We start from the raw sequence: 11,232 nt of genomic DNA, 5'->3' as shown, positions 1-11,232 counted from the left end.
TCGGCAAACCATAGCCCATATAGTGCTGCATACTACTTAGGAATATAACCACAGAAAAATCAGGAAGCTGGGAGATTTCTCAGAAAACATAACTGGACTCTATTTAACCTATTCTCTGAGGTACCTTTAAAAATTCAGTTATGTAATAAATGTGGTCAGGAATTACTTGTTGAAATGGTTTATGTGTCTGTTGGAAAGTGGCACTTCATCAGAACCACAACTTTTTTTCTTTTTCTGAAATATTATTTCAGTTTCAATAAAACTTTCAACAAGACAGATATTTTAAGTCCAAGGCAGAATTTGGTGGGTCTAGAACTGAGGCTAGTAGCTGGGGATATCCATCCAGGAAAAGTTGTTAGTCCAGAAAATGTGATAACAGCAACAAATTAATGCACATGGCCTGCAATTGGAATTTAACTGAAAATTAAAAGACGATGTGTAGCAATGGGAAAATAAATGTAATGGAAAAAATTTCCAATTGAAATAGCAAAAATACTCATCTGATAAGGCACAGATTGTCATTTAGTTAATAAGGCCTTCATGAACTTCTGTTTGTGAAAGAGATCATGTGTGTGTTTGCCTCTAATTGCAGAGAGTGAAAGGGAGACACTGTCAGGCCCATTCCATTCTTGTATTTTTAAAAAATTTTCTAAATTCTTGTTTTCATCTTGGTGCCATATGGTATGAGGCTTTGAGCTTAAGCTGAGCTTAACTATAACAATAAAACTGCTCCCTTCACAAATTTATTTGCAAACTCACGCTTTATATAAGCATTGAATTAGTTGCCCAAATGGAGGCTAAGTCATGCCATCTAAATTTTGTGCCTTTTCATGCAGTTGCATTCATAGTTATAGTGACATTTCTCAATTTTACAAAGACCAGGAACAGGGAGAATGTAATAAAGACCTACTGTGAGAGACAGAAATTATAAGAATCCTACATTGAATAGAATTATATCCATCAGCAAAAGATTCTTTTGTTTCTCTTTTCTATCTGTTTATTTCTGGTCTGAAATATCTGCGAAATTTTAAGAAGTATTGTGTGGTATTTTCACCAGAGGAATCTGTGAAAACCTTGAAAAGCACAAGCAGAAGTGCAGTAAGGCACTTTCTGTTCCTTTAAAATAATAGACAGAATTCAGAACATGCTATTTATTGCACAATGAATAGAAATTAATAAAAACAACTTGGTGTTCTTAAAAAAAAGAAGAATTATATTTGGAAAAGTTATGTTATGGTGGGTCACAGTGAACATAATTGTCATCACTAAATCAAAGATGACTCTAAAATTAAATTTCAGGTCCATCAATTTTAGGCTTCTAAGAGAACATCAAATCAAAACATTTAAATTTTAAGAGAGTAATGGTAAATGGCAGATTGTTTGTTCTGTAATCTCAAAAAGAGAGTCCCTGAGAAATGAGGGACTTGAGAACTAGATAACCATTCCAATAGGGATGTATTGAATGGAGTACTTATTTTTAAACCGATTCAGGAAAACTTGAAGATTTACAATTAATTAATCTGGAATAGTTGCAAGTTCATCCTATCTGCTAGGGGGTTTGTCATTCACATCCTATAACACTACACAGTTCTGGCACATAAACTGCTAACAGAACGTGGTGCCTGAGAAGATGCACCAATAAACTTCTACAGAAATGGATATTAGATAAAGAGAATCAGCATATTTAACAAAATTAAGCAACTAGTAATTAGCTCTTATTTTTCCTGTCACCTTCAAACCCATGGTGATTCTGACAGGATACAAAGGGTACCATTCCTTCTGACATGATTTATGGCAGGTCAGCTCTAGTGCGATGTCCTAGCAATAGCAGTTTTAGCTGATAGAAGGAAAAATAAGATTTTAAAACTTCTTAATTTAACTTAGTTATGCCCATAAGATTCTCAGTGCCATGATCATGGCTTTGTTACCAATTCCTCCTGCCTACACCATGCTCTCAACAAGCCCAAATCCAGCATTAAATCCCTGACACAATTCCTGCTAAGCCTTGGAAGTTGGAATTTGATGGCATTTTTCCTAAAATTTTGACCACAGTTCCAAAATACCAAGGCTTTGAACTGGCTTTGCTGTTCCTAACTTTGGCCATCTGAAAGTTAGGCCTCAGTCTAAACTGGCTATCTGTTGAAAGACCAGAGAGAAGGAAAAAAAAAAACCCTAAAAGCTATCAGAGAGCAATTTGCACATGTAATTTAGGAGATGTGTTTTGGGGTTAATTTCTCTATCTCCCTGTTAGTCACGAGTGGCCTAGATTAGTTGTAGGACTCCACATTGGAGAAATGTGCCCCTCCCAAGGATGTTCTACTTGAAATCCCAGAAAAACTTCCCTGTAGTGCAGAACAAGCTCAGCAACTGCAATCTGGATGAGTGCCTAAAAAGTCCAACTCTGGAAAACCCGTGGTAAGTTTGAGTTGCTCTCATTATTGCTGTTTTCTATACATCACCAGTTTATCTAATCACAACCACAACAAGATATCTTCTTGTGTATTTTAGGAGAAAAGTAATCACTGTGTAAGGAATTACAGCTCTCTGAGAGGGCTGTTCCTCTCTGCTGTTCTGAGGATCAAAATGGATATTTTAATGAAACAGAAATTTTCGTTCTTTAGTGAAAGCAGAGTCTGACCATGATGAGTGTTGGGTCCTGTGTCCTGTTACTTAACCAATGTGATTTCCTTCTGCCTGATTGCTCTCCATGATGGCCAAGGTTTAAACTGGCAGTTCTGAGAATGCTAGGACAGGTGAAGGTATTGATTCATTAATTACTTGGTTTCCTTGGGAGTCTTTAACCTTCTTCAGTTACTTTTTAGTTTTAATTGAATAAATGCCTATTTCAATAGCATTTGAAACATATATTTCAGGGTTTGATTATTTGTACTTTTAAAGGAGTTGAGAGTAGGAGAAGACAAAGACATTCCTAAAGAGAAAATGTGATTTATACTGTGATTTACCAGCCACATAATTGACAGTGGTAGCACTCAATACTGAGAAGAAAAGACATTTAACCATTAAATTAATGTTTAAATATATGGTAATTAATATATGGTAATAAATATATGGCATTGATATATAGTACTACTAATCCTACCTCAGAACTTACTTATTGGGGCTGCAGCTGTTAATTTCTAAATTTGCTTGGTTGTTTGGGTTTTGTGTGTTGCAGAGCCCTTCCTGTTGAGATGAGGAAAGGAATGCGTTTGAGAGAAATGTCCAGCAAGAGAGAATCATCAAGGCACCGCGTCTGGAGCTCAGAGACCTGTGCTCAGTTTTCACCTCTGACAAGCTCTCCTGACTCAGTGTGAGCAATTTGCTTCTCCTTGTATTGCATCCGCAGTTAGAAAATGAGCCCTCTCCTGAGCAGAAGTGTTGAAAGACTACATTAATCTTTGAGGCGTGATCAGACATGGCACACCAAGTACCTGGATAGAGAGCTGACAGCCAGGACTAGGCAAATTACTAATTGCTTTCCTTCAGCTCAAGCTTTTTTGGCTTGCTTTGTGACCTGTTATGTGGGAAGACACCAAAATACATGTGTTGACTATTAAGTGAGTGACTGTAAAATATAGATTTGTCTGTGACAGAGCCATGCTAGAATGATAAAGAGAAGCTTCATTTTTCTGCTCTATTGCTTTTCTTCACACAGCAGAGTAAAGGGTGGTTACATGAAGATTTGAAAAATTTTGTGCAGAGGCAAATGGGAAGAAAACTGAATTCTGTCAAGAGTACCTTTCCAGGATGTGAACTTGCCCAAATAAAAATCATAGTGGGATATAATAAAACATGGGTTTCCTCATAAAATACCTGATCCAGCCTTTAGCTGCCTGCTTACAAAGATTAGAATTGAACGAGGACTGATCCTAGTATCACTCTCCTTTCAAGGAAATGTATTGTGCACATTTTCTTGACTAAGCGTCCACAGTGTTTCTGTGTTTTTGCCATATGATACCATAAAGGTTGTTTAATTAAGGACTTTGTAGGTGTTCCTGTTCCCCAGAAAAAAAAAAGTGTCCCTGGACTCAGGGCAGTACATAATCAAGCTTTTGAACAGTCATTGTGTTTTATAAAAGGTAAATGGTAACAAAACTAAAGAAACCAAAAATGCCTGGACTACCAGTTCTGGAGGTGAATTCTCACAGAACCCTTGCTACAACACAGGAAAACTGAAATACCACTTTTGTGCTGAACATTAACAAGACTACCACAGTTACTGTTACTCTGAGATGTTGACAATGTGAGTCCAGAGGCAAGTGATGCATGTGTTTCAGCCATTTGGGCTTTTGACCTTTTCAATATTTGTCTGCCATTTCATTCTCTCACCTACAACCTGGAGATTTATGTCAGAGCAAACTTATTAATCCTAACAACCATATTTTCATTTGGAAGCTGGACTGACTGTCAATAAACATCAAAAGGCCTCCTTGGCTCTCAAGGAACACCTGTGAAAAGAGAAGGCTCGTGCGTCACATGGCATTGCTGGACTGAAACACATTTGTTGCGCTGCAGTTATCACTGGGAAACCTGGCAGGGCTCCTCGCACTCTGGGCAGCTGAAGACAAACCTCTTCAAGGTTTTTTGGGGTTTTTTGTGTGTGTTGTGTGTTCTTGGCATGTTTTTCTGTAAGTTCTTAATCTTTTTTATTAATCAAAAGCAAGTTTTAGAGCTGAGCCTACAGCTCCTCCAAAGACAAAGAGTCTTTACAAAGTTGACTGGAGCTAATTTTTGGTTAATAAGCTTCATGCTATGGACCCAGGCCAAAGCCCATTAAAGTCAACTGTGATCTTGCCACTGACTTCTGTGGGTTTTGCCTCACATCCCTGGGGCAAAATGCTTCCACTATGAATCACATGAATATATTTTGCCCCACAATTAATTAAAATTAATCGTGCTCATGAAACTACTCATGAGATCAAAATGGTAATCAATATGAGAGTGATGGATTAGCAGTGAATGTTGTCATCGCCACTACATAGTCCACATTTATATAGTTTTACATTTATTCCTTGACTTTTGTGTTATTTTATCTTCAAGAAGTAACAGTTTTATTTTGTGATTATCCTGCTTCCTTGCATTTGCAGTGTCAATTTTTATAATGCTTATACACCAATTTGTGAGGTTTAGTTAGAGATGAAAAGCTGTATCTTTTGAATTTTTCAGCAGCTTTAGTGAAGAAGGAAATTGGATGATATTGCAAAAAATGTATAAAATTTAAGGCACTAGAATTACAAAGAAAATCTTGAAGTAAGTGGCCTGAGCCTCAAAAACAGCAGATAATAATACAATTTTTTAATCTAAATGCTTTTTTTAAACATTATCTTTTTTTTAATGAAGATTAAGTATCTTGCCAAGAAAGACCTTCAGATTTGACAAGCCATGTTCCAGCTGTATGTAGGATTTCTAGGTGCCGCTCTTACATGAGTGAAAGTTGGTTCTCTTTGGTGCTAGCAATATGGGTACTCAGGCACCTCTAAAACCATTCAAATTCCCCCGCCCCCCCCGCAATTATGCTGTCTATGATCAAACAGCTTAATGCAACATCAGCTGTGAAGAAATTAATTGGGGACTGTCACCCACACTCCAAATGTTATCCAAGTAAAGTGTATATTTTTACAGAGTGTTTCAGAATGGCTTCCTGGACAAGAGGGGATTATCCTGCTGTTCCAGTGGTCCTGATGCCTGAAGTTTTAGCTTTCATGTTTTTCATGTTCTGTGCTGCCCAGAGGTTGCAGTTCTGAGCCTCACATTCAGTGTCACTCAGCTCTCTTCACAGAGCAGGGAGACAAAACAAATCCTTGTCCTGCTGAAGACCAAGGACAACTTTCAGACCCAAAAGCACAAACAACGGTGGGCTAAGGGAGGAACAAGAAGGATGGGACCTCACAACCTGAAGCTGTAATTGTACAATTATATCCCAATATGCAAATGGACCAAAACTTACAAAAGTGTGAGACCTCGTGACCGCTCAGCCATTTTGTGACCATTTTGCATCCACCTTGGGTAGCCCTGGTCAGGCCCTGTCCTGCCCAAGGTATATCCTAGAGGCCATTCAGTAAATGTCTACTTTATTCTCTAGCTCTGTCCAGTCTCTGTTTCAGGTCAGCCTTCCCAAGGCATCACTCCAAGTCATCCAGCTGGCTTCCATGTCCCTCCTACCGTTTTCCTTTGCAGTGGAGGTGACTCCAGCACACAGCAGCATTCCCAAGCTTGCTCAGGTCCAGGTGCTTTCCCCAAGGCTGGTATGGTTTGACTCTGGTGGAGGTGGCATGTGTCTCTGGGAACACTTGAACCACCCCATGCTCTTCCCATGCTCACATTTTCTATCATTCACCCTGCACTGACACTTCCTGGCAGCTGCCCAGACCTGCCTGCCAAAGAATGCCATCCAGTGAATGTGAGCACAGCATCCGGCATCCAGTAATAATATTTGATGATATCCATTTCTGGTTATAAACAATTTGCCACAAAACCAAAAAGTACCGGCTGTTCTCAGAACCATTTTTTTTTCTTTCCTGCAAATCTGTGCTTCCTTAATCTTACTAGGTTTTTTTTTTAATCAGTTTGTTTTTCAAGCATTTGTTTAATGTATGAGTTTATTAATTTTCCAAGAACTTTTGCTAGTAGCATGATTTGCCTGTGTTTTTCCAACAGGAAATGAAATCAAGACGGGTGAATGATGCCAATTGTCAAAATTTTATTAACAGCAAAAAAGTGTTTTTTGGAGAAAAGTTGAGTTTTACCACCTGTGTTCTCAGTCCTGAAGACAGTTTTCTGTGAGGACTTGGGCAAATCTCCTCCCAGCACTCCACCTCTATGTAACATGGGGATGAAATGTTATCCAGCCTAGAAAAAACACAGTTGAAAGTGGAAATACAAAGTCTGATGATAGGGATAAAAACTGTTCATTAAGCTGAGCCAGATCTTGGAGCCCTGAGGTTTTTACAAATTAGCTTTTGGTGTCCAGTTCACGATTCCCAACAGTTTGAAAAAAATAAGTCAGAAGAATAAAGCCAAACAGAATGTGACAGAATCCTGCACTCACTTTTTACTCAGACAATGACTGGATTTTCAGCCAGAGCTTGCTTATGTGCATGCTGAGCAAAAACTATTAGGGGTCCCTAGAGGGGTAAATGATTTTTTATTGTGATCTGTGAGAGTGTCTTCTCTGACATCCACTGCATTGGATGGGTTGGATTGAATTGTACAAGAAGAGAAGAAAAAAAAGGCAAAAAAAACCCCAAACTGAAATACTACATTACTCAATGGAAATTTGCTTTCAAGCATTTTCAAGGTTACCCTTGTGGGAGAATGGTAGTTGTTTATTCCAGCTGGATAGTACAAAATGTCTCCTTTTACCCAGATATTGCTAGGAAAAAAATCGTATTTTATAAAACATGTTACTTCTACTGTGGCTTCTTTTGGGTTTTGTTGCTTTGGGTGTTTTTTTGTTTTTGTTTTTGTTTTCATTCTTTGCTTAGAGTTATCCTTTATAGAATTAATGTTAGTCTCCTGATACATGTAAAAGAGCAGAGTTGTGTCCAGGGAGGGTGCATGGTGGTTATCATCCAGTACAGCAGTGGCATGGTTTGAAGCTTTGAAAGTGGTGATGGATGGACAAGGGCACCACAGTGACAGGAAAGCATTTTTAGTAAACCCCTCAATATCAGTGTACTGGATTTATTAAGACAAATTAAAGTAGATATTAGTTGGAACAGTGTGTATCCATAACAAAATAAAAGGAAAAATGTTCTAAGGAGGGATAGAATCCTTGGGAATATTGGGTCTAACATATATTTAATGTGATCCTCGCAAGCCTGACAAATTCACTGGGACCTGAAGAATAAATCCAAACCAGCTTTAAGTGAGGTTCTGACACTGAAAACTGTGTATCAGCCTATAAGATATGCTTTATAAACTGATGGCTCTCCGAGGGCTTGGCATTAAGCCATCCAAAATACTGAATTTGCAGCAGATGGTGAGGGTGTTGCAGCTTTCAATCTGCCAGAGGTAATATTAAAAAAAAAATTAAAATAGACTATTACTAACCTTAAAAACAATGTTAAAATGTTTCTTTTTCTTCCTGAAACCCCCAGTAACAGTGTAAATATGAATGGAAATCTTTCCTTCCACCAGAGAGGTTTTCTTGTCTCTACTGGACTCACTCACAAAGTGTCTTTTTATAGCAGGTTATTTTGATTGCATTTTCTGTGTACAAAACCTTCTTCTGTAAAATATGTGTGAACTTCCATTCCTAGTTTATTATAAGCTTGTTGCTGTTCCTAGTGGGCCTGTAATGTTTACAAGGTGAGAAGAAGAAGGAACTTGTTTCTAGTACTATATTATTTGTGTGATTTGACAGAGAATTAGAGAAGGTTGATTTGGGTGTGGAAGTTGTGCATGGCTGGCCTGAGATAACATGCCATCGTTACATCTACAAGAGAGGACGCAGGGAGAAAAATCCTTGGAGCTCTATATAAGCAAAATCAGGATTTTGATGGCAGTGTGTGGAAATTCACATTTGCTCTCCACCAGAAATTTCTTTCTCCTATAAGTTTTGGAAAAAAGCCAGGCAGGAAGTTGTTGGGGTTTTTTCCCCCCATACCAGTGGATCCCAAAACACCTTATAAAAGCAAGCATTTGTAGCAAAACAAATACGCCTCTGTATGGGCTGCAGCACAAACCACCTAGATAACCATTGCAGAGCAGAGTTGCAGACACAAGAACGTTTTCCTCTCCCAGACTTCTTTATCCTTATTAAAACAACCTACATTATCAATGTACCACAGAATTGTTGAGGTTTGCCAATTAATTTTGTTAGAATAACCTAAGTTAAGGAGGTAACATCAGATTTGCCAGTCTGGTTGTACACAGGGATGTCTGGAGCAGTGAAAGCAGTGTAACAGAGAAATTAATCAAACCCTTTTTCAACAGAGCTGTTTTTATAGTGACTTTCACTGTTATAAAATTGAATGACACATCTGTGAATTATGAATTATGTAATTAAGAATTGCAGTTCTGTGTAGCTCATTCTTTAAGGGCTACCTCTACTGTTAAGTTAGTTAGAAAGAATCTCCTTGGAAAAACACATTTCAATCTGACTAATGTTTCATAGGAAGCAGAGACTGTGCCATAGCAGTTTTTTATGTGGAACAGAACCTATTAGACACCTCATGATGTGGAGGCAATTCCAATTACATGAACAGAATTTTCTAGATTTACTGGCAAAGTTACATTTCAATGTAAAAAAAAAAAAAAAAAAAAAAAAAAAAAAGTGTGTAAAAATGTAAAGTGGCCACCGGCATACTTTAAAGCCAAAACAGCATTCAAGTAGTCCCATCCTGGTAATTTTCTAGCCTGGTTTTGGATGCAGTTACTTAGAATTCCACATCCAGTAAAAAAGGCAATAACAACTTGCCTGTTCCTTCTTCCTAGTTCAACAGTATTGTCTTTCTGGAAAATGTACTCTTGTAACTCAAAGCTATATTAAAGGAAAATGGCCAACATAATCATCTTTTTAATCTGAATCATATCTCCTTTTAGGAATGCACTGAAAACCAGTAAATGCTGGTTCATTTTGGTCTCCATGACGCACACAAGACAGGGTAGAGTTGACCAGCTGCAGTGAACCTACTGCTAAGCTCAGCCAATAGATTGCTCCATACTCAAAGCAGATGTTTCTCTTTTAGACTAATGGAACTCTTGCAGACCATATCCCTTCCCAAGAGAAAACACCAGCACAGTTGGAAACTGGAAGGATTCATCTCAATAATAGAAGCAAGGTGCCAGCAGCATCAGCCACAGCTTATTAATAAAAATCCATGAACAGAACAGCAATTGCATTTTGGTTTAGCTTGTTTAAAAGAAAACCCACATAAATCAACATTTTCTTCTCTGCGTGGCCCTCTTAGTTGTAGTGTTTCTTTGTCCTATAGCAATAGACTTCTGTGTGAGAGAAGAGGAAATTAATCTCTTGCTATTTGTCTCACTGTTGTTCTGTAAGTGGAGAGAGAACTGAATTTGTGTAAATACTTGTTAAAATTCATGTCACATGTGATAACTGATACTTTGTCTATGTCCTAGGCAAAAGTAAGGAGAACTTCATTATATATTGAGAGCACAGATTGGATTTGATTTGAGTCATATACCTGGAAGTACTTCTTCTAGTGTCTGTCCATTCATATTTGTTTGTGTCACGGTAAGAAGAGAGAAATGCTCATTTCTCCAGAGCAGGAATGACAATGAACAGAGCTAGGCTTCTATATTAGACTTTGAATAAGAATTGTTTCCAATTCCTTGAAACATTCTCCTTCTTCTTGGTACTTGTACATCCATTTTTGTCTAGTCAATGGTGTTGAGAGCTACTTTTAAGATGATAATTAATGCTGGGTTTCTATATCCTATGCAAATGTGACCTGGAACCTGGAGAGCCAAATTTCATAGAAAGGACATAAAAGACAGGAAATCTGGGAACAGTTTGTGTTGCTTCACTTCTGTTTTCCAGAAGCAGTGGAAAAGAATTGAATCTCTTTTCTTGGAGAAAATGTTTCAAATTTCCACTTGGACTGGAACAAAAATGTCTCTATCTCTCTGGTTTGGGCTTTTTTTTACATTATAACATAGCTGGGTTCAAACTTTACCTGGCTTCTACAATGCACACATTTCTCCCTGGAGAGACACAATGAGGAGACCTGCTAAGGATTTGATCTAACAGCAGGAAGAGTAGAGTGAGGAAAATTAGGACGTTAGGGTCAGAATACTCCTTTTCAAAGCACTTAGGGAAAGCAGAGCACCCAAAAAAACCTCACCACAAAATGGGAGCTGCTGCTACTTCCAGCAGCCCAAGTTCTGGGCAGCTTGCTGATCATTTTTATTGCTATTCATGTCGAGTTTTGGGGCAAGTAACACTTATTAGCACTCAAAAGTTCCACTACACAAGGAGCATTACCTTGTGGTCACCAGCACCAGCTGTAAGGTTTTTTGCCCTGATGAAACCTCTGTTACTGATGTCGAGGGTAAGAGTAGGGAAATTGGCAGTTTCCATTACAGTACAATTGAAAGAAAATGGCAAACAACACTATATCTCACATTTCATTGGCTGCATAGAAGTGTTGGCTTTTAATAACAGCTTCTTAAGATTATTTATATAGTCTATTTGCCATTATCCATATCAGTTCATGCCCTTTGTGTATTTTAGATAACATTGTTGTGTTTCCTTTGACTTAACAT

This window comes from Sylvia atricapilla, chromosome 5 (assembly GCF_009819655.1).
Source record: "Sylvia atricapilla isolate bSylAtr1 chromosome 5, bSylAtr1.pri, whole genome shotgun sequence".
NCBI lineage: Eukaryota > Metazoa > Chordata > Aves > Passeriformes > Sylviidae > Sylvia > Sylvia atricapilla.
This window is presented reverse-complemented; position numbering follows the sequence as displayed.